Source organism: Mesocricetus auratus, unplaced genomic scaffold (genome assembly GCF_017639785.1).
Source record: "Mesocricetus auratus isolate SY011 unplaced genomic scaffold, BCM_Maur_2.0 Super-Scaffold_15014, whole genome shotgun sequence".
Classification (NCBI taxonomy): domain Eukaryota; kingdom Metazoa; phylum Chordata; class Mammalia; order Rodentia; family Cricetidae; genus Mesocricetus; species Mesocricetus auratus.
Genome location: NW_024429186.1, coordinates 76,846,487 through 76,866,544, shown reverse-complemented (window position 1 = coordinate 76,866,544; position 20,058 = coordinate 76,846,487). Strand labels below are relative to the sequence as shown.

General features: G+C 37.7%; 1 protein-coding gene across 10 annotated transcripts in view; it reads left to right on the top strand.

Annotated features, from left to right (window-relative positions):
* Positions 1-20,058, top strand: part of Dgkb (diacylglycerol kinase beta) — a 744,334-nt gene that overhangs the window by 538,449 nt on the left and 185,827 nt on the right. The gene's annotated exons all lie outside the window — the stretch shown is intronic.

Genomic DNA, 20,058 nt, shown 5'->3' with positions numbered 1-20,058 from the left:
GAAAAATATACAGAAAATGAAAATAAAGGAAATTAAATTAATATGCATTTAAATTTCCAAAGTAAGTAGGGGTTAAATGTTTCTTGACTAACAACAACAAAAATTAGTCAAGAATGCAATGTACCACCAGGTTTTATGGATTAATTTGTTTCAAGAAACACATTGAGTTTATAAATTTACTCAAAGTCATCAATTTAATGCAAAATCTCTATACTTTATCAGCTTATTTTCAGATAATAATAAACTTAATAATTTGAGCTATTAATTAATAGTAATGTTCAAGAAAAATGAGATAGGAGTGTCACCTAAGGTTTGCAAACAAATTCTGTTATTTTGGTCTAACTCTCATTTTACATAACTAGTAGTCTCTCAATATATTTTTTCAACCAAAGTTCAGAATGGGACCTTAGTTACCCCCTAGACCCATTTAAGTATGAGGTATATATTCAGTATGCTACATAGTAAAATACAGAACATGAATTTCAAGGATTAATGTGTCAGTCATGTCTAAGGAGCTATTTCTCCCTGTATCTCTGCCTTCTGGATGCTCCACCACCAGTAGGTACAGGTACAAGGTGATGTAGAACAGAAGGCTTGATCATCCTTAAGAGACCAGGCATGCTAGCCTCAGATGATAATGTAGTGGAAAACAAACTAGAGAAAATCGTATTTCCTCACAAAAGTAGCTGTAGCTCAAACTCTCCAAAGAGAATTATGTTTTTGCAGATCTATTTTTAACCCACCAGTGAACTCTAACTAGTTAGTAGAAGTAACAAATAGGTCAAGCCAAATACATGCAAGTTTCATATTGATCTCAATGCATTTTTCTCTATAGCAGATGGCCACTTAATTTACCGTTTTATATAAAATAAACTTATCATATGATTAAGACCAAAAAAAGAGCTAAGATAAATGCTATTACTTGAAAAAAGAAGTAGCAAATATTCTGTCATGAAAAAAGTCAATCTCTGCTCTGAGAGTCATTAAAACCTTCCTGCCCTACGTAAGTGCCTTTGCACGTATTCTAATTCTAAAATACTCAGTGGATGTTTCATATAAAATAAATTCTATTCACCCTTATCTATCCCAAAAATGTTCTAGATGAAACAATGACCAAGATATAATGGCATGCACTAGAAACACTCAATTCATTACGTGGCCCCTGTTTTCTTCTTGTAAGGTTGTTTTGTTGAAGAAACTTGTGCTTTGCAACTACATAAATCTAAACTTTACCAATGATCATGGCTCTGTCAGGAAAATGACACATGTTATGAAGATTACCCATATAGAATAGTTTAAGTGAATTCTTCCAACTTTATCTTAACCTCCTAATAAGCCAATAAACTGAAATGGCACCTGTAGGAGCCTACAGTCCAACACACTGAGCAAGCCTATGAAATTAATTCCTTGAAATAATTACTCTGCCCCCAGCAATCCCGTTCTAAGTCCCCTCTTCAAACTTTCTCAGCGGTAATTATTTTAAATTATCACAATTGAGTTATTTAAACCATAAGGGACCTTTCATGTGCTCCTGAGGAGTAAGGATGGCATTTTGGTTTAGTGATGTCAGAAAGGGGGACATTCATTCACTACTAACCATTCTGAGTCATGCACGTATTGAAATGTACTCGGCATGGAAGAGTCTAAGTCCAAAAGAGTATGAAGCCGAGTGTGCATAGCCAAGATATCCAGAAGCAATCTAGTACCACATCTTGTATTGAGTCAGCAGTTCCAAATCCCTCCTCATATCCAAATTACCGCATGTGGAGGTCTTATGGCACTTGCAAACTAGCAGAACCCAGAGCTCTAATTCGTCCCGTCTATGGAAAGTGATTCAGCGCAAAGTGGATTCACAGGGTGCCCTCATCTTTTTAACTTTAACAGGGACCGCTGATGGATGTGGCCCATTTAAATGGACAACAGAGAGCCGAACTATATAACGAACTTATTATTTCTCTCGGAGGATTATAGGTTGGTCCCAAAGGAGTGCAGTAAGCCACAGCAAATCCATATCTACTGGCTAAACAATAGCCAGAAGGCTGACTAGAAATATTGATTTACTTTCTAGGCCATTTAGGCCTTAATGGCGGAGAAAAGCTGAAGTGCTGTTTACTTTTCTGCCAGAATCGACCAAACAACCAGTCCATTTTTTACAGGTTTTTTTTTTTTTGATTGATTTCGCTTAGAGGAATTAGAGGTGATTTATTTTTAAGCTGAAAGCAAGTCGTAAATATCTGCAACGGCACAGGTTCCCTGAGAGGAAATGTTAAGTGGAAGTACTGAGAGGGACTCTGTCGCAGATCAATGCGGACAGGTACCAGGCTTCGCTGAGAGCCATCAGGTGTCACACAGCCTTCTACGGACCTGTCAGGTCTATAATCTCGTGGCTTCAGCTACTCTTCCCTTGAAAGCTCTCAAGTTCACCAGGCTTGAATAAATTTTAATCGCCTGACTGAATTTCAGCCAGATGCACCCTGCTGACTTTCAGCGGGTCCTAGATGGGACAGCATAATGGTGTGCGAGGCTCATAGCGAGCATTTTCGATGTTTGATGGGTGAAAACAGTAATTTATCACACAAGCGGCAATTTTCCATGATTCTTCAATCCCACACACAGAAAATGTGTAACTCCAACAAAGGAACGAAGCAGACACACAAAAGAGGGCTCACCCAAAGTACCGTCGGGTGAGTCTGACTTTTACAAACTCATCCCGAAACGCTGCCTGCCTGTCTGACGTTTACAAGCACATCAACTCTTAAATCAGAGCTAATATTGAAAGATATCCTTCAATAATAATGGCAAAACCAGCTTGTGATGTACTCTTCAAGCTGCAAGGTGTGAGGAGGCCTCGGGGAAAGGGCAAGAGGTGTTCCATGTGATCTTTCGCAGAGAGCTTGCCTTCACTCTCGGAATGAGTTAACAATGGAGTAAAGGAGAGCTCTAACAATTCTGTGTAAAAGCCCTGCTTCCATGTTGGCAGGCAAGGGCAGAAGCGAGTTCAACAAGCTACCAGCTTTATCTTTGTGCTTTTCTGTTTTCACCGTTTTGTCTACCCTCCTTTCTTTTCTTTTCTTTTTTTTTTTTTTTTGGTTTTGTTTTTAAATAATGCTACTTGTAGAATCCTCATTTTTCCCCCAACCATACCAAAATAACCTTAAAACTATTTCTATTAATAAAATCCAATTCAGAACCTCGGCACTCATCAATTTTCTTACTCTTCGTATCATAGGAACTGTTCTTGGAGATAAAAGAGGCCCATAGTTGCATACTGGTAAAAAAAATTCAATAATATTTCAAATTTTACACAATGAAAATATAACCCATAAATCCCTTCTGACTAGAAGACCAGCAGCCTTCTTAATATTCTCCCTTTCATCTTCTTCTGTTAGGTATTTGTGTATATTTGCTTAATCTTAGACACAAAAGCAAACAGAAAAGTAAGTGATGGGATGAGTTTATGCCGTCTTCTACACATCTGTGGTTCCAGCATGCAGGAGAATGTCAGGTCCCTCGTCTATGAGCAGCCTGCGCTATGTAGTAAACCTGAAGAAGAAGGAGAACACATCTGCATGCACACTCATTCTCTTCTTGCTCAGCCTTACACGGGAGCATTTGCCTCATCTGCAAAGGAGACTCTTCCACCGTGTACTGGTAACAGCATTTCCTACCAGGGAAAATTTGCAGCATACTTCTGCAAATACTTCAACTGACAATGTGAATCTATAGGATGGGAATAAAGGTAAAGAACTTTCTTCCCAAGCATATTGAGAGAATGAAAATACAAGATACAAAGTATATGCAATAAGAATGATGGCCAACCATTTTCATATTTAGCTCCAAGACTGCTTTTCCCAAGCCGGTATATTTTGGCTTCACAGTATGTCCTGTTTTCCCCTTTTCTCTACCTATTAACTGGAATTAAAATGGAAAGCATAACTCAGTCATAAAGGGGAAGGCTTCAATTAAATGGATCAATTAAAAAATAAGTGTTGATGTTCATAATCTGTCTTCTTCATATTTACTGTTTCTTTGTCCATTGTCACTCTCCAAATGCCTGAACCTTTAGAAGAGGCTGCTTCTCTTGATCAGACAGTGTACACATCTCTGTTGGTAACCTTAAAAGCCATGTGACTGGCTCTGCAGAAGCCCTTGCCTGCAGTTCTGCAGGATCCCTGTAGGACCAGAGAATCCAGAGCCCGCCCAGTGATGAGTTTCACTAAAACCTGAGCTTGTGTCATGGCTCCTGTGGCCAGAATGGCCTTCTTGCCTTGGGTCCCATTTAAAAGTGAGAGCATTTAATTAGAAGGAATTAGACTTGGTGCAGGCATCATACTTAGGGCAAAAGGCCACAAGCAGCCCAGATTCTCCCTGCATGTGGAGGAGGTGTGAGACAAATCATTTTCTTCTTATCTTGAGAATTTAAACAGAGATACTTGCTAAGAAAAAGTACGAGATTTGAAGAATTTAAAAAAAATCATATCTGAAAGTGAAATACATCAGCAAAGAAAACAACAGCTGTTGCTATGGAATTGAGCTGGGTTTGAAACGCTAGCGTAAGACAATGATTATAAATGCAATATTGCCTCACCCCATCACAGCCTTCCAGGCCTACAGCAGCTCAGAGAGAGTTTCCCGCATGCCATGCGGAACTGTAGTTCTGAAATTTAGTAAAGTTCATATGTTCAGATAAGTTCAGCTAAGTCCCATACCTCTCACTTTCAGAAATTCTCCACGAGCTCAGTGTTTTCAAAAGCTCTGCTATCCTGTTTTTTCAGACCTTAGTTTTAATTTCAGCAAAATTTACTGTTTTCTTCTATTTGGATGACAATAATAAGATTCAGCACCATTAGTGTTATTTGGAACTTGCTCCCTAATAAAAATGCCAGATGTTTTCAGAAAATATTACTGTTACTGAAAACTGTTGTGAAATATAGTTTATACTCATTGCTCTATCCATACACATTCTGAAAAACAAGCCACAAGCTTTCCTAAAGTGTCAATACAGAAGCGAATTTTTATATGCCTATTAACAGGCTATGCCAAACTACATTCAATAGTATTCTTTCCTTTTTATTTACAGTTTGAAGCCTGATTTTAGTGCAGAGGGATAAATGCTTTTCCTGGCTTCTTGTGCAGTTTCCCATTCCCATGGCACTAAGTTATGGCTGAGAAGAAAAATGCAGAGTTGATGGGGAAGTCCTGTGTATATGTTAATAAAGCACTGTTGGCCAATAGGGAAGCAAGATAGGTAGGACTAGGAGTCGAGGAGGACTCTGGGTAGGAGAAACACAGAGAGTCAAGATGTAACTGCCATAGGGATAAGAAGCCTGGAAAGTTCTCCGGTAAGAGAAATACTTAGATTAGCAATTATGTGATAAATACTTAAGTCAGAGCTAGCCAATAAGAAACAAGCAAGGCCAACAGCTTCATAATGAATATAGCCTCCTGTGTGTTTATTTGGGACTGATGCGGCTCTAGAACCATGCTGGCGGGAAGGCTTCTCTTTACATAATGGTGATCAGAAGTGGGATCATGAATTTCCACGCAGAATGACAAAAGCTTTAAAGGAATTTTAAAAACAAAAGAACAGAGAAAAGCATGTGTTTTTGGTGGCAGCATTTTTGTCAGGTAGGCTCTGTTTTGCTATCAACAAGCAGAGACTCATGCACAGCTTGATTAATGGAGTCTTCCTGACTCAGCATAAAAAAAAACAAGGCTCTGCTAACAATTCAAAGGTGTGTATGTACAGCTAGAAGTGACAGTGATCACATCTCTAGGCCAGCAGCTTTTGCTGGATGTCAATATAGACTGTGACCGTGAGCTTGAATCACGCTTATGCCCGCCATCTTGGAAAAATTGCAGTTTAAACAGCCACGGTTTTAACAGATAAGACACGTGGCCAGAAAAACATAAAGATTTATAGTAAAGTCAGACTTGGATGAAAAAAAACCACTAAAGGTTTACAGTGTGTTTAAAAATATACGTAAGATAAAAGAGAAAAAGAAACGGCAAAGTGGTAAATGAATAGAGAAGCCAGCTGTGGTGGCACATGCCGGTAGGAATTGCTTCAGAGGCAGAGGCAGGCAGATTTCCAAAGAAAAATCCTGTCTCTGAAAAAAATAAATAAAAGTACAAGAAACTGAGTAATAATAATAGATAAATAAATAAGCCATGTAAAGATGGAAAATACACAGAAAGTCTGAATACTGTATGCTATTGTGTTTCTCAGTTTTTTGATTGCTAAGGAAGGAACAATTGCTAAAGTACACTTGATTATAAATGCTGCTGAATTAATTCAACTTATAGCTTTTGAAAATGCCTTGACTTCAAAATTTAAGTATAAGGATATGTTACTTTGGAAAGGAGTTATTGTTAATGTTTCTATAGAAAATGAAAAGCTGAGGATTCCTTCCAGGCTTCTATGGTTTGATGAACCAAGACCCCCGGAAGCAGTGGGCCAGGTGTTCCAACAACTGAAACAGCTAAGATGATGGAGCTTTACAGACCCTGAAAATAAGGACTTATACAGGTTTCTGAGTTTTGTCATGATCCCCATGGTGTGAACAGTGTCCCCTTCCAGCACGAAGCAGTTTGGAATGAGCGATGTCCTAATTCCCATCTTGTTTATAGATCTTTGTTTTCATTTAAATGGGGTTGTTTATAATTGGCTAATGATCACAGCCAATCTCTTTTTAATGGTAAAAAGGGGAATTATGGTATGCGTATGGTTTTTCATTTATTGATACAAATTCAAGGTCAATTTTGTGATGTGTATATTTTTCCTGTTGATTAAGTATTGTGCTTATACTGATCTTTTAAAACATAATGCATAATTAAACATAGACTACAGATAGTTACTCCTAATAGTCAGAACTTATAGTTATGTAACTTAGGTTTTCTAGACATACAGAAATATATTTGAGATAGATAGGCAGTCTTCAAACCTTTCAAAGACCTTCAGAAAATGGCATTTAAAATGGTTTAGGGTTTTTCTTGACAATGAGAAATGTCTGCTCCTGGCAGCGCCAATTACGTCTGACAGGAAGATGGGCATCGAAGAAACTTGTTATGGAGTTTGCTTTCAACATGGCAAGATTAGTCATTTGGGCAAGAAACTGCTCTTGCCTGGACTGCTTGATTATTGCTGTATAAACTGGACATGCAGGATCCACTGGAAAGTGACTGCTGAACTCAAACAGTCCTTCAGGGTTCCTGCTTCATGGAAGAGTCTACGAGACTTTCTGAGGACACAGAAAAATTACTGACAGACTGCCAATGCGGATGGACAGTTTGAAATTTCCTACTTTTCTGAGAAGTCTTCCAGACACACTGTGGTCTATGAGCTGAAGATGGATGCCCCAATGTTACAGAGGAATTTCAGGTGACTGTTCAGGTAGCAAGATGTCTCTGTCAACCCTAGTGTTTATGTATTATCCTTCTGTGGTCTTTGATAGTGTTGAAGGCAGATAGTTATAGCTATAGTTTTCCTTATTTATGATAAAAGATAAGCTACATATAGGACTTACAAGAATGGGATAGATGATATTTTCTTTAAATCCTGCTAAATGTTGATAGACAAAATATTGTAACCGTGTTCTTATTTGATAACTGTTCTGTTATATATAATTTGACTATGTTAAAGTTAAGACCTTTCTTTTGTTTAGACAGAAAAGAGGAGATGATGGGGGAAGTCCTGTGTATACATCAATAAAGAACTGTTGTCCAATAAGGAAGCAAGATAGGTGGGACTAGGAGTTGAGGAGGACTCTGGGTAGGAGAAACACAGAGAGTCAAGATGTAATCACGAAAGGGATAAGAAGCCTGGAAACTACTCGGGTAAGAGAAATACTTAGATAAGCAATTATGGGATAAATACTTAAGTCAGAGCTAGCCAATAAGAAACAAGCAAAGCCAACAGCTTCATAATTAATATAGCCTCCTGTGTGTTTATTTGGGACTGATGCGGCTCTGGAACCAGGCTGGCAGAAAGGCTTCTCTTTACACAGAGTGTTGTGGGGGACACAGAGGAATACACTTGAAGGTAGTTCATCTGGTATGAATGGGGCCTGCTTTTGTGCCCCTTGGACACCCCTTCACCTGGATTGGTACCCTATATAGCAAATACTCTACTTTTTTTTTCCTAAAGGAAAATTCTCACCTGTTTGAGCTAGTATGGTTAAGGAATGTATTCTATCTGTGGCTAATTATAATCAAAACTGAATTTTACCCATACACTGGAAGCTGATCCTAAGCTGCTGTGGTACCGCTACACTTCAGGTAACCAATGACTCTCCCAAAAAAGAAGGAAAAAATGTAAGAATTATATTCAGGGGCTCTGTCATCTCAAATAATCTTCGCAAGAGCGAAAGAGGAGGTATATACAGGAATAATGATCTTTTAAATGTCTGTTGAATCTTACTCTTAGCACTGGACCCTCCCTTAAGTCTGGTCCAAAAGAAAGGAGAATGCCTAGGTAATCTATGGGGCCTTGGGTAGTATTTATCCCTAGCGTACAAATAGACTTTAAGTACCCATCACACATTGAGGAATGCTCTCTCAGCCTGGACTCTTGTTGGTAGGGCCTAGGCCCTGCTCTGGATGAAATGACAGACTCTGGAGATCTTCCTTGGACGGCCTCTCCCTTCCTTGGGATCTGAGTAGGGATTGGGTGGGGGCCTATGGAGCCTGGTGAGGGTGGCAGGGGAGGAGGGGAGGGAGAGGGAGCTGGGTTTGACATGTGAAGCAAGCTTGTTTCTGACTTAAATTTAAAAAAGGAAGAAAAAAAGAAAAGAAAGGAGAACACTCTGTGCTATTGACAAATGCCCTGGCAGTAAGAACAAGGGATGGCAGTGTTCAGTGTCTTCACTCACCAGGACACTGTCAACCATAATTTTATTTTATATTTACTTTCCTGAAGGAAACTAAGTGGGGAACTGCTACCTATGTCACGGCTCAGAAATATTGTATCAGGCAAGTCATCATTTTAACCCTTGGATGGATACCCTCTCTTAATTTTTCCAGATCTATAAATACAAGGGAAAGACAAGCCTTGAAGTCTCATAAGCTTTATAGTCCTTCATGTCTTAAGTACTGCTCTTTTTTTAATCTTTTTCATTTAAATTAGAAACAAGCTTGCTTCATGTGTCAATCCCAGATCCCTCTCCCTCCCCTCCTCCATTGCCCCCACCAACTGTAAGAGAGAAGCATTCCTCTTTTAAAAGGCATCTAATTGGGTCAGTAAATGCTTAGTTTCCCAAAAGTTGCTATATTGTCCATAATAAAGTGGTAAGAATTCCTGATGGGTCAAACCTGATAATAGGAACATTTAAAATTGCTCCTAGAGGAATGATTGGGCTGTTCTTTCTATAAGACGAACTACAGGATGTATGTATATATGTGTCCCGTGCACATGGCATGAGTGTGCACATTTGTGTTCACACACAGTTTTTAACAGTATCATAGGAATGGAGCATTGGTCAGACATCTGTCATTCTAGAAGATCGCTGAAATATTCAACTTAGCAAAAAAGAAAGGACTGGTTTTGGCTCCCAGGTTCCTTCACATTCGCACACAGACCTAATGCTATTAGGCCTCCAGATGAGCTTCTGTAAAGAGGGCATGACCAAGAGTATCTATTAGCTTAAGACATAGAAGCTCAAAGTTGTTGGAGATCCCATGGGCCCATTCAAGACCTTCCCCACAATAGTCTAAATACTTCCTACTATATAATTCCTACTGTTCCCAGCATGCCCCAGTAGATGTAAGCTGAAGACAAATCATCAATCCAGGAGACTTGGGGAACATTCCAGATCTACACTGTAGTAATTAATAAGAAATGCAAAAAGAAACAAAGTATATTTGAGTAAATGAAAGGTATCCTATTCTCTGTGTCATATAAGACTTGCTAATAAATCATTTGAAGGAAAAAATGCCACCTTGTACACATCTGTGAACAAGATAATATGGATAAGGAAGTCAGGAATCACATACTATCTTACCTCTATATATGTTCTTTCCTGTGAGAACTGTATGCAGCCCTCACCCTTTTTAACCAAAGCATACAGGCAGAGCTACTTGACTAACAGTGGAGCGAGAGATGTGGGATGAACTTGATTTGTATTCCTAAAACTGAATTGTTTGGTGTCCAAAACTGGAAAGGGAAAATGACTATTTTGATCCTACTGGATATATAGGTACCCAGAAGAAGGCATTCTAAAAACAAACAAACAAAATAGAATGACCGCATTATTACAAAAAGGTTGAAGATGGGGCTGGAGAGATGGCTCAGAGGTTAGGAGCACTGTCTGCTCTTCCAAAGGTTCTGAGTTTGATTCCCAGCAAACACATGGTGGTTCACAACCATCTGCAATGAGATCTGGTGCACTCTTCTGTTATGCAGACATACATACAGAACACTGTGTACATAATTAATAAATAAAAAGAATTAAATTTAAAAAGTTTGAAGAATAAGGAATCATCATTCTAGGCAGCTGTGTTTGAGTTCTAGTATACTTTAAACACTGGCAGAATCTAGAATGTGACAAAATTTGTCATTATGCTCCTAGCCTAATTTCAGTCAATAAAATGTTGGTATTAAACGTAACTTAAAAACAAGACATTCTGACAAGGAGCAAAAGGATTCTTTTCAAATCTTTGTGACTAAGTGGGGAATTTATGGGAACCATTCTACTCCTGAGAGTCTATTTTTCATCTGTAAAATGTGTATCAAGGCTGTTTGTGCTCCCAGGGTTGCCCGCTGAATTCAATGTGTTAGCGCACGCTGAGCTCTCCACATGCCATCACAACTTTAGGCATGCAGTGAGTCTGAGCATCTTGAGTCATCCTCAGAGCAACATCTGAGATTTTCCAGTTCTAAGGGGAAAAACAGCACAAATGCAGCCACAAATCGCTGAGAGTTAAAACTATGTATCTCGTGACTTAAAATAAGCTACCAGGAATGATCACAGCATAACCTGGGGGCCCAGATGTCAATACATGGGCCTTACCTGAGCATGGCAGGGGATAATAAAATTGTTTTTCTGGGAATGAGGCAAGAAAAAAATGCTTGGGGGTTAAGAAAGAACACTAAGTTAAGTCTTCAGAAAAGACAAAGCCACAAGGGAACTTTTTGCTCTTTTGCTGAGTTAGAAAATCAAGAATCCAATAGTATATGACTTTTGATTCTCACCATTTAGGACACATGAATTAGTCACAAGAAATGCCTTTCTCTGTTGGTTGTAGAAGCAATAAAAAGTGAAAAAGAAGGCTCAACATATAGATTAAAAAACTTCAGTGAGTTTGTTTTGTGTATGTGCATATACACATGTTAAATTTATTACCTTGTTTTCACTATTTAGTGAAAAATGTAGTAGTAACTCCAAGAAAAGAGTATTAGTAGCTCGGCAACTTGAATTCACATACAGTCTCTATGTATTAGCTCAGTTTTTATAAATGTCTAGTAGACTTGCCTGACTTTTGTGGCCTGGTTTTTCATGCTATCAGTCCCTGTGGTCTTGCCAGGAGTTTCTGGGAAGAGCACACTTCAGGGGCATAAAGCAGGGGCTACAGAGTCAGCTTCCCTTCAGTTGCAGGACCGAGGACCCAATGTCATGCTGCTCATCATCTTTCTCTCCTTGATATCTCTTGTCAGTACTGTGTTTAGGACTCTGTGTGGTTGGAACAGCAAGGAATTTGGGAGATTTTGCAATTACACTCTCGGACTTCTCTTTTATACCATCATGTAATTTCTCTGATGAAAAGACCTTTACTATAAAAATTTAGCCTTTGCAGTTCTGAGTCCTAATTATAGCTTCAAGGTCCCTTGACCATGTAGCAAACTACAAGTCTCAGAGATTACATTTTGCTGATCATTCCAACAAAAATGCAATATGAATGAATGGTGTGAGAAAGGAAAAAAACATTGAGGTTTTAGAAGTGGAGGAAAAGAGACCATACTGCAGTTCAGCACTCCGTGCCCAATTTCTGTGCTAAAAAAATTGTATTAGGCGAACATATGGTAGAAGCAACAACTAACCCTTTTATTTTTTTCTTTATTTAGTTTTCTTTTCTTCATTTCATTTTCTCAGTCCATTGGGTTTAACCTAGAGCCTCCCTTGTGTGTACCACAGCAATATCAACAACTTTCTTTTAACTGTCTATTTCTGGACATGATTTTACTAAGTTACCAGGGCTAGCTTTTTTCTGTATGTAACTCAGTCTGGCCTTGAATGTCAGAACCTCCCATCAAAGCCTCCCACGTAGATGGGATTATAAACTGTGGGACCAGGTATAGATTGAACTTTATAATTCAATCTTTATTTTTTATAATAATCACACAACTACACCTATGCTATATTCACTATCCATAAGGTTACATAGGTCAGTGTTTATAGAAATGACAAACCTCACTCCTGGTAAAATAAACAAAGGCTGGTCAAAGAGCAGAAGCAAATTCACAAGCCTTTTACATAAATTGCCAGAGGGCCTGCCCATATGCTGTAGCACCAAGTATTTCTAACATAGTTGAGAACAATGTCATTTTATTTACACAAGTCACTGGCTGCTCAGCTTTTTGCGTACATTTCTTCTTGAGAATTTCAAATATTTTTACCTATTTTTTCTTCAGTTGATCCTGATTTAAAACAAAATGCTACCATTGTTGGTAGTAAACAAGGTATGATACATTGGAAACTATTTAAAAGTCTTAGGCATGGACTGTGGTAACTCTTTCAATCATTAGAGATAGGTTTATGTGAGCTTTACACACAGAATTTGAGAACAGAGCCACTCATACACAGAGCTTATGAGTCCTTAGCTTCCATCAGCACTTAGGATGGATTTCACAGTGACCACAGCAAATGCCTGCCGCAAGTTCACTGTCAATTCAGAAGAATTACTGTACTAAAATCAATCATTTCAAGCCTGCTGAAATGATGAAGTAGAGGGTTACTTGACAATAATCAAAATATTCCCCTACTCTCTTTTTTTATTCTCTGAATTACCAAATGTCTCAAGAACAGTGAAATCAGGCATGAAGGGGGACTCTTCCACAATTTCTCAGAATCACCTAAAGACGATTTCATCATAGAATTTCTAGTAGCAATGGTGCGTGAACTGGAAAGTTGGTTCAACAAAAATGATTTTGTACATGGTTAAGGGCTTACAGATGATGAAAAGAAATAGAGGCTCTCATTTAAAGAGGGTTTCAAAACAAACACTCACTGAATTCAGCATAATGAGACAGGAAAAATGAAGCCAGAGAAATGAATTTGATATGCAAATAACAAATTTGGAAAATGAAGAAGTCTAGTGTTATGGGAAAAGTCTTAAAAATGTGTGTGCAGCATGGCTGTCTTAGTACTCTTGAGAAGGATGTTGATAAAAACTGGGAAAAATTAATTTTTTTCATTACCTGACATTTCTTCCAATCTCATTGCAATCTACTTTATTTTTAGTCAAAATTCCCTCCTATCCTTCCAGACCCATTTTGGCAACAACTACAGTACTTTATTTTGCAAAATGTAAACATTTATACTGGACAAAAGCAAAAGCAAGGATTGATTTTTTCTTTCTAATTGTATTTGCACAATACTCAAATAAAAGGAAGCCTGAAGAAAATCAGTTATTTATCTACACTGTTTATAACTCGAGTTTTATATTTTCAATATATATGATATTATACATCTCCCCAATAAACCTGGGTGATGTATTCAGAAATGTACATTGCTTAGACATATAATATTTTTTTCTATAATGGAAATATTAGGCAGTTAGAATAGGGCCTTAGACAATTTCTAGTCCCTTACAAATGTTGACTGTGTCATTGTCTAGAATGTAAGTGACAAATTACTGAAGATAAGTCTCCACCATTCAATAAATTTTTAAAGACAATTTTTATTTTAAAAATAATTTTAGGTTCCTAGAAAGTGTACCAAGATGATACAGATAATTCCCGTCTGTGTTTTATCTATGTCTCCCTAAAGTTAGTATCTTATACAATCATGCTGTACTTGTTAAACTAAGAAATAAATATTTAAAGCAAGAAATTAATCTGACTCTGTTTTTTGTTTGTTTTTGTTTCATTATTTTTTGTTGTTTTGTTTTGTTTAATTACTTTTAGGGAGGGCAAATGGTTTGGACTGCCATTTTCTCTTCTCCTGGAAATTACTAAACCTCTAAATTAGTGTTTCAATTATTTGTACTTCAAATTTCACAAGGTAGAAAAAAGAACTAGAAGCCTAGAATTAAATTCCCTTGTCTACTGTTGTTCTGAGTCTTTCTAGAAGCCAGTTATCTGAATGGTCACAAACTCAAACAATTTGGGCAGTGTTACCTCCCTGTATGGTCTTAAGAGTGTCTGAGACAAGAGCTCAGAACCTCGGGGTTATGGGGTCCTAGTAGCTTCAGAAATCTAAAATAAAAAAATATCTCATTCTAAGAACTATGGATTGGAGAGACACAAATATCAAACATTAGCAAAGAAGCAATCTAAGGAAAGAAGAGAATTATGTTATCTATAATCATCCTTCAAGGGACAGTCTCAAGCCAAGGCTGAGCAGAAGTCTCTACAGGCAAGATGAAAGTGACCTTCATGGCTGAAGGAAGGTAGAATTTTAGACTCCCAGGTGATTTCAGAGCTATACCACAAGGGTGAGTGCAGGCATGGGAACAACAGCAGACATATCATTGCTCCCCAGAAGAGTGGAAATCTGCCTATGGTTATTACTTTGACATTTACTATTTCAATAGCCCTCTTTTGAGGTTACATTTTTTACTATGTTGTCAGTATACTTTTATTATTTTCATGTTTGTCAAGCATATTGCTACATGTCCTATAAAAATAAAAATTTGCGCTGAGTAGTTTTAAAACAAAGACAAAAGCATGACCCCAAAGGAAAGAAAGCCTATACTTTTAAACCATAAGGCCAATTAAAGGAGTTTAGCAAGCCTACCTGCAATGCAATTTTTCATTTTCATGTTAAATTAAACCATGGGATTAAAACAATTTTCCTTTTTCTTCCTCTTTTAACAGCTTAGTACATTATAATAGCTATGACATTGAGTGATTGCTAAGTTAATGAGACCATTGTTAGAGTTCTCTACAAGTTTAGAGCTAGATTTATAAAAGGTACATTTGGCTGCCTGGCTGCAAGGCCCTATTCTTGAAAACTTTTGCTTTGAAACAGCCTAATCAGAAAATATTTCCACATAGTGGATCAAAGAGTAAAATTTTTTGAAACAAAAACTCAAAATAACAAAGGAAAAAGTGACCTCAAAGTTACAGGTTTTTGGGATCCATGGCCTTGATCCTGTAATCTATGTGCTGTACCATCACAGTACTTGAGCCTATCAAATGCCCATGCTGTTTTACTTACAAGTCTTAGAAACTGTAATTACCAAGTTTATAAAGTGTTCTTGCCCCTTGGGTCTCCAGTAAAACTGTCTCCTCAGTTTGGGAGCTAGTAAGGTATTTCAAACTAATACAATAAATAAATAAATGAATAGGAAAAGAAGGAAAAATAGAAAACCTAATTCTAAATTTGATCGGTTATAGGAATCTAAGATTACAACTGAATGTTCTCATTCCTGCGAGATGTGGGGGCACACACCTTTAATGCCAGCACAATGGAGGCAGAGGCAGGAAGATCTTTGTGAGTTCAAGGCCAGCCTCGTCTACAACGTGAGTTACGGTACAGGCAGGGCTACAGAGTGAGATACTGTCTCAAAAATCCAAAACCAAGTTAAAAGACAAATAATTGTTCTCCCTAATCTGCACCTATAGAAACGCAGAGATTCCCCATCAACCAAAAAAGAGTTGTTTGGTCCACAGGGCTCATACATACATTGAGTTTACCTGAGTTCAGTATTCAAGTAAGCAATGTTGAAGAAAGAATCTGGGGTGGGACAGCAGCATATTCTAAGGTTTCTATTTCAGTTTTAGTCTCTGAAATGTAAAGTTCTGGTACAATGCTCTCATTAACGTGCAAACCATTCAGTGTCATCTCAGCTATAAAACATTGGACTTTTAAGGGTTTAGGGAGAAAAGAAAATTATGGTTTAATTTAAAATGAAAAATTACAGTTAGTGGCTGCTAATTTGGTGGAATAGTGTAGGCAAATTTTCATCTGATATATTATATTTTATGATAAGAAATACACGTTTTCATTACTTTTGAGAAAAGAATGATGGAACTGTATCTAAAATAGTACAATGGATTTAAGTTACATGGGCAAATGAGAGAGCATTTGGAGAAACGGAGTTGTGGATTATCACAGGAGGTGCTGCCAGTGTATCCTGACAAGTTTTCTAGGCTCTTCTGACTTTGGTAAGAGCTAGACATTTTTCATTTCAGATTCCCCCTAGGTGGAAAGCCCCCACCACAATGCCAACCAGGATATCTATCTGCATTCAGCCTCAAGACCTGCCTCTCCCTTTTTTGCTTTTATCAAGAAAGCCCAGCAAATGAAGTGAGAACCTGACTGTGAATTTGCAATATACACTTGGTGTCACAGCTTTGTCCTTTGCAAATATAAAGATAGGTATATCATGAAATTCTCTTTCAAAGACTGAATGTTTCATTTCTGTTTGTCACATATAATGCATCAGTGCATATACTTTTTGCTTTCATTCACTCAAGTCTATATATCCTACCTGCACAATGTTCCACTAGAGTCTTAGCTTTCTCTGAGCCTTCACCTATGTTGTCTTAGACCTCATTTGGTGTTCTGACCTGGTATGTGACAAGCACCATGGACTCACAGCCCGAAACCATATTTCTCTTTTGAGGAAGCAGGAGGAGGAAGATTGAAAACAACTTATTATTCACAAAAAGATGAGAAGAAAGTTCCCTGTCACAGAACTGATTTCATGCTAAAAGTGCCTTAAGGCTAAGGATAGCTTGGGATATTCTAAGAGAAGAAAGGGAAAGAGAAAATTCTATAAACAGAAAAAGAACGGTAAATGGCATTTGGAGATGTTTGAACTATGTAACAGTCGCTTTACCACTGGAATCTCCTAGAGAAGAAGAAGCATAATGTGAAACCATCTCCTCACAATAAAGAATCATAAAGACCTATTGTTCTTTATAGTGTGGACATTTCCTGAAGAACGGTAGTTAATGGAAGCAAATTAAGGAAGGTCTGTGTGACCACCTTTTACTACCACAAAGTGGTTAAGATAGGCAGGATCTAGATCATGAAGGAATTTGTAGGTTTAATTATTCTCAATTCATATGAAGTCATGGAAGGAATTTAATCAGGATGTTGGGGTGGAAGAAAGTAGGAGTATGGAGGACAGGTAGCGTTGACACGAGTTAATTTTTATTTGAAATATATTACTTCAATGGCAATTTCAGATGATATGGATTTCGAAGACAAGTGTTAACATAAAATCAGTTTAAGAACTGGCAAAATAGATTACCACACCAGCATTACAAAAGCGTGCCTTTCCTCAACCCTTGGAGACCTAAAGTGCTTTTTAAACTAGTCTCTGCTAGAAGACATGCTGGCACATGGACTCCAGTTTTAACAATGGCATAATTCCTTCCTAACACGTCCTAACAAAAATTCTCAGTTTGCTTGGAACTGTTCATGGGTGCCCATTGACTCTTTTTTTTTGTGGTTTTCCGAGACAGGGTTTCTCTGTATTGTTTTGGAGCCTGTCCTGGAACTAGCTCTTGTAGACCAGGCTGGCCTCGAACTCACAGAGACCCGCCTGCCTCTGCCTCTCGAGGGCTGGGATTAAAGGTGTGCACCACCAACGCCCGGCGTCCCCATTGACTTGTATGCTTAAGTTATACGTAAGTGCTGTCAAGATTGACACACTATAAGCCGTAAAGGTCTTTAGTTTGAGAATGTTGTGGCTCTGGGTTTAACATGATGAACCATGAAAGAGACAGTTGGGCCTTATGTGATGTTAATGGCATGGGGAATATACATGTTTGAGGAGAGTCTTCAAAAAGGCAAATGGAGTGAACAAAATGGGTTTCAGATTGAGATTTTTCAGAAAAGATAGGAAAAATCAAAACCACATAAGGCAATATAGTTGAAATGTCCCTTATTATGACAAAAAGGAGACTGTAGTTTAGGCAAGAATTTCTGACAAAGGAAGAGATCAAGGGGGAAATATATTTTTAATAATACACAGCATTCTTTCACCATCGTGCAAATCCAGACAGCTGTGTTGGATGACTGGCCCGTTCACAGCATGCTCTAAGTTCTCTGAGATGGCAGCTAAGAGAATAAGGATGATAAATAGTGCAGACCAAGGCAACCACTGGGTAGGCAGTGAGTGGCACTGTTGCCTGTCTTCATGTCCTGTAAAGGAATTTCATTCTCCTACTAGCTAAAGTGTGGGGAAGCCTCCACCATAGGAATGTCAGTAAAACTGGCTCTTCAGTTACCACACTGAAACTAGATCTGGGGAAAAGAACTATGCCTACAAATTCTATTTCAAGATGATTTCAATTTTAAATCATTTTATTTAATCCTATAGTTTGCTTAGCAGATGTATCAAAACAAACTAGACTGTTTTGTAAATGAGTATTTGGAAAACTTAGTTAAAGGAGTGTATTGCTGAGGCAATAAACAGCTATGGAAGGACAGCAAGTCAATCCTCCAAGGACCATTATCCTGCATCTTACTTTTCAAAGGAGTTGGCCAGCTTTGTCTATGATGTTGAAGCAGGGTTTAGGTAAGCAGTAGAGCCACTGACCTGAACCTTGACACTCAATACAAAATGAAAAACACTTCTGAAGGATCTGACTTTACTGGTTAAATGTTCACATTTTGAAATGACCACATCACACTTGATACTATCTTACATAATAGCAATGACCTGAAGCTCTGTCCCTGTCAGGAAACAACCAAAAAATAGCATCCTACTCCAGAAGAGAGATTTTTTTCACATGGCACTGATGAAGTATTGAAGGCAAGCAATGGTCATGACTTTGATTAAATTTTAAAATTTTTTTAAAAAAGAAAGAAAGGCAAAATGGATGTCAACAAATAATCAGGCATGCTTATTGGGCTTCACTAAATATTTGCTCCCAAAGAGAAAGATTTTGGGAAAAAACACCCATTTATACTATTCATGCTTTCAAAGAATGTACATACACCTCTAAAACAATGAGGATAAGTGTAATATATTAATAAATATGAATAAAATGTATATTTAGCAGCTTTTAATTCCTTTGAGAAGTCAGCATTATTCATAGTCCCATTACATATGTCTGCCATTAAAGCAAAAATGTCACCAGACAAGCCAAACCACGGCCCAGTGATGCTGAGTCTTGCTGTGGAAGCACTTTGGCAGGTTTCCTTTAATTCGTCTGCTACATGTTGCCATAAGTTACGATGTACTTGTATCTAAAGCTATATGACAAATTGCAACTTCCTTCACAGTTGGTTTTCAAGGAATTTTCTACGGTCTTTAACACAATAAGTTATGTAAATGAAAGCATATTCCTTCACAGAGAAAAATCTTTGAAGAAAACACTAAGATTTTGTTAATTTTTACTAGAATTAAACTTAATAGTTTCTTATATACAATGTTCAAACTTATACCAGTATCAGGGATCATAGAGTCCCTCTCAAGTATAGTTGCCTAATGAGTTGAGAGTAGAATGGATTTGGCTTCAATGAAAATCATTTAAATTGTGAAACAAAGACTTGTCAATTCATTGTCATGCATCATAATAAATGAAAGAGAAAAAAGCAGGAAATTCAAAACTAATATATTATAAGACACATATACACATTATCGTGTAAGTGAATTCAATTTTAAGGACAAATGTCAATATTTGGAGTACAGAGATATTTGTCTGTGAAAGGAAGTGGACTCAGAAGCTATTAACAGTTAAAACTCACTCATCACAATGAGCAAACTTCCTGAAAGGTCTGAGGAGCATTCTCTGCATACAGTCTGCATGTCAGTTCTACCTGGACATATTGCATCCTAACATCTGACTGTCTTCCAGATTTTGTTTTAATGTGGATGGTACATATATATGGCCACAGACTGAAAATTGTAATTGTATCACTAACATGATAAACTCTGGAA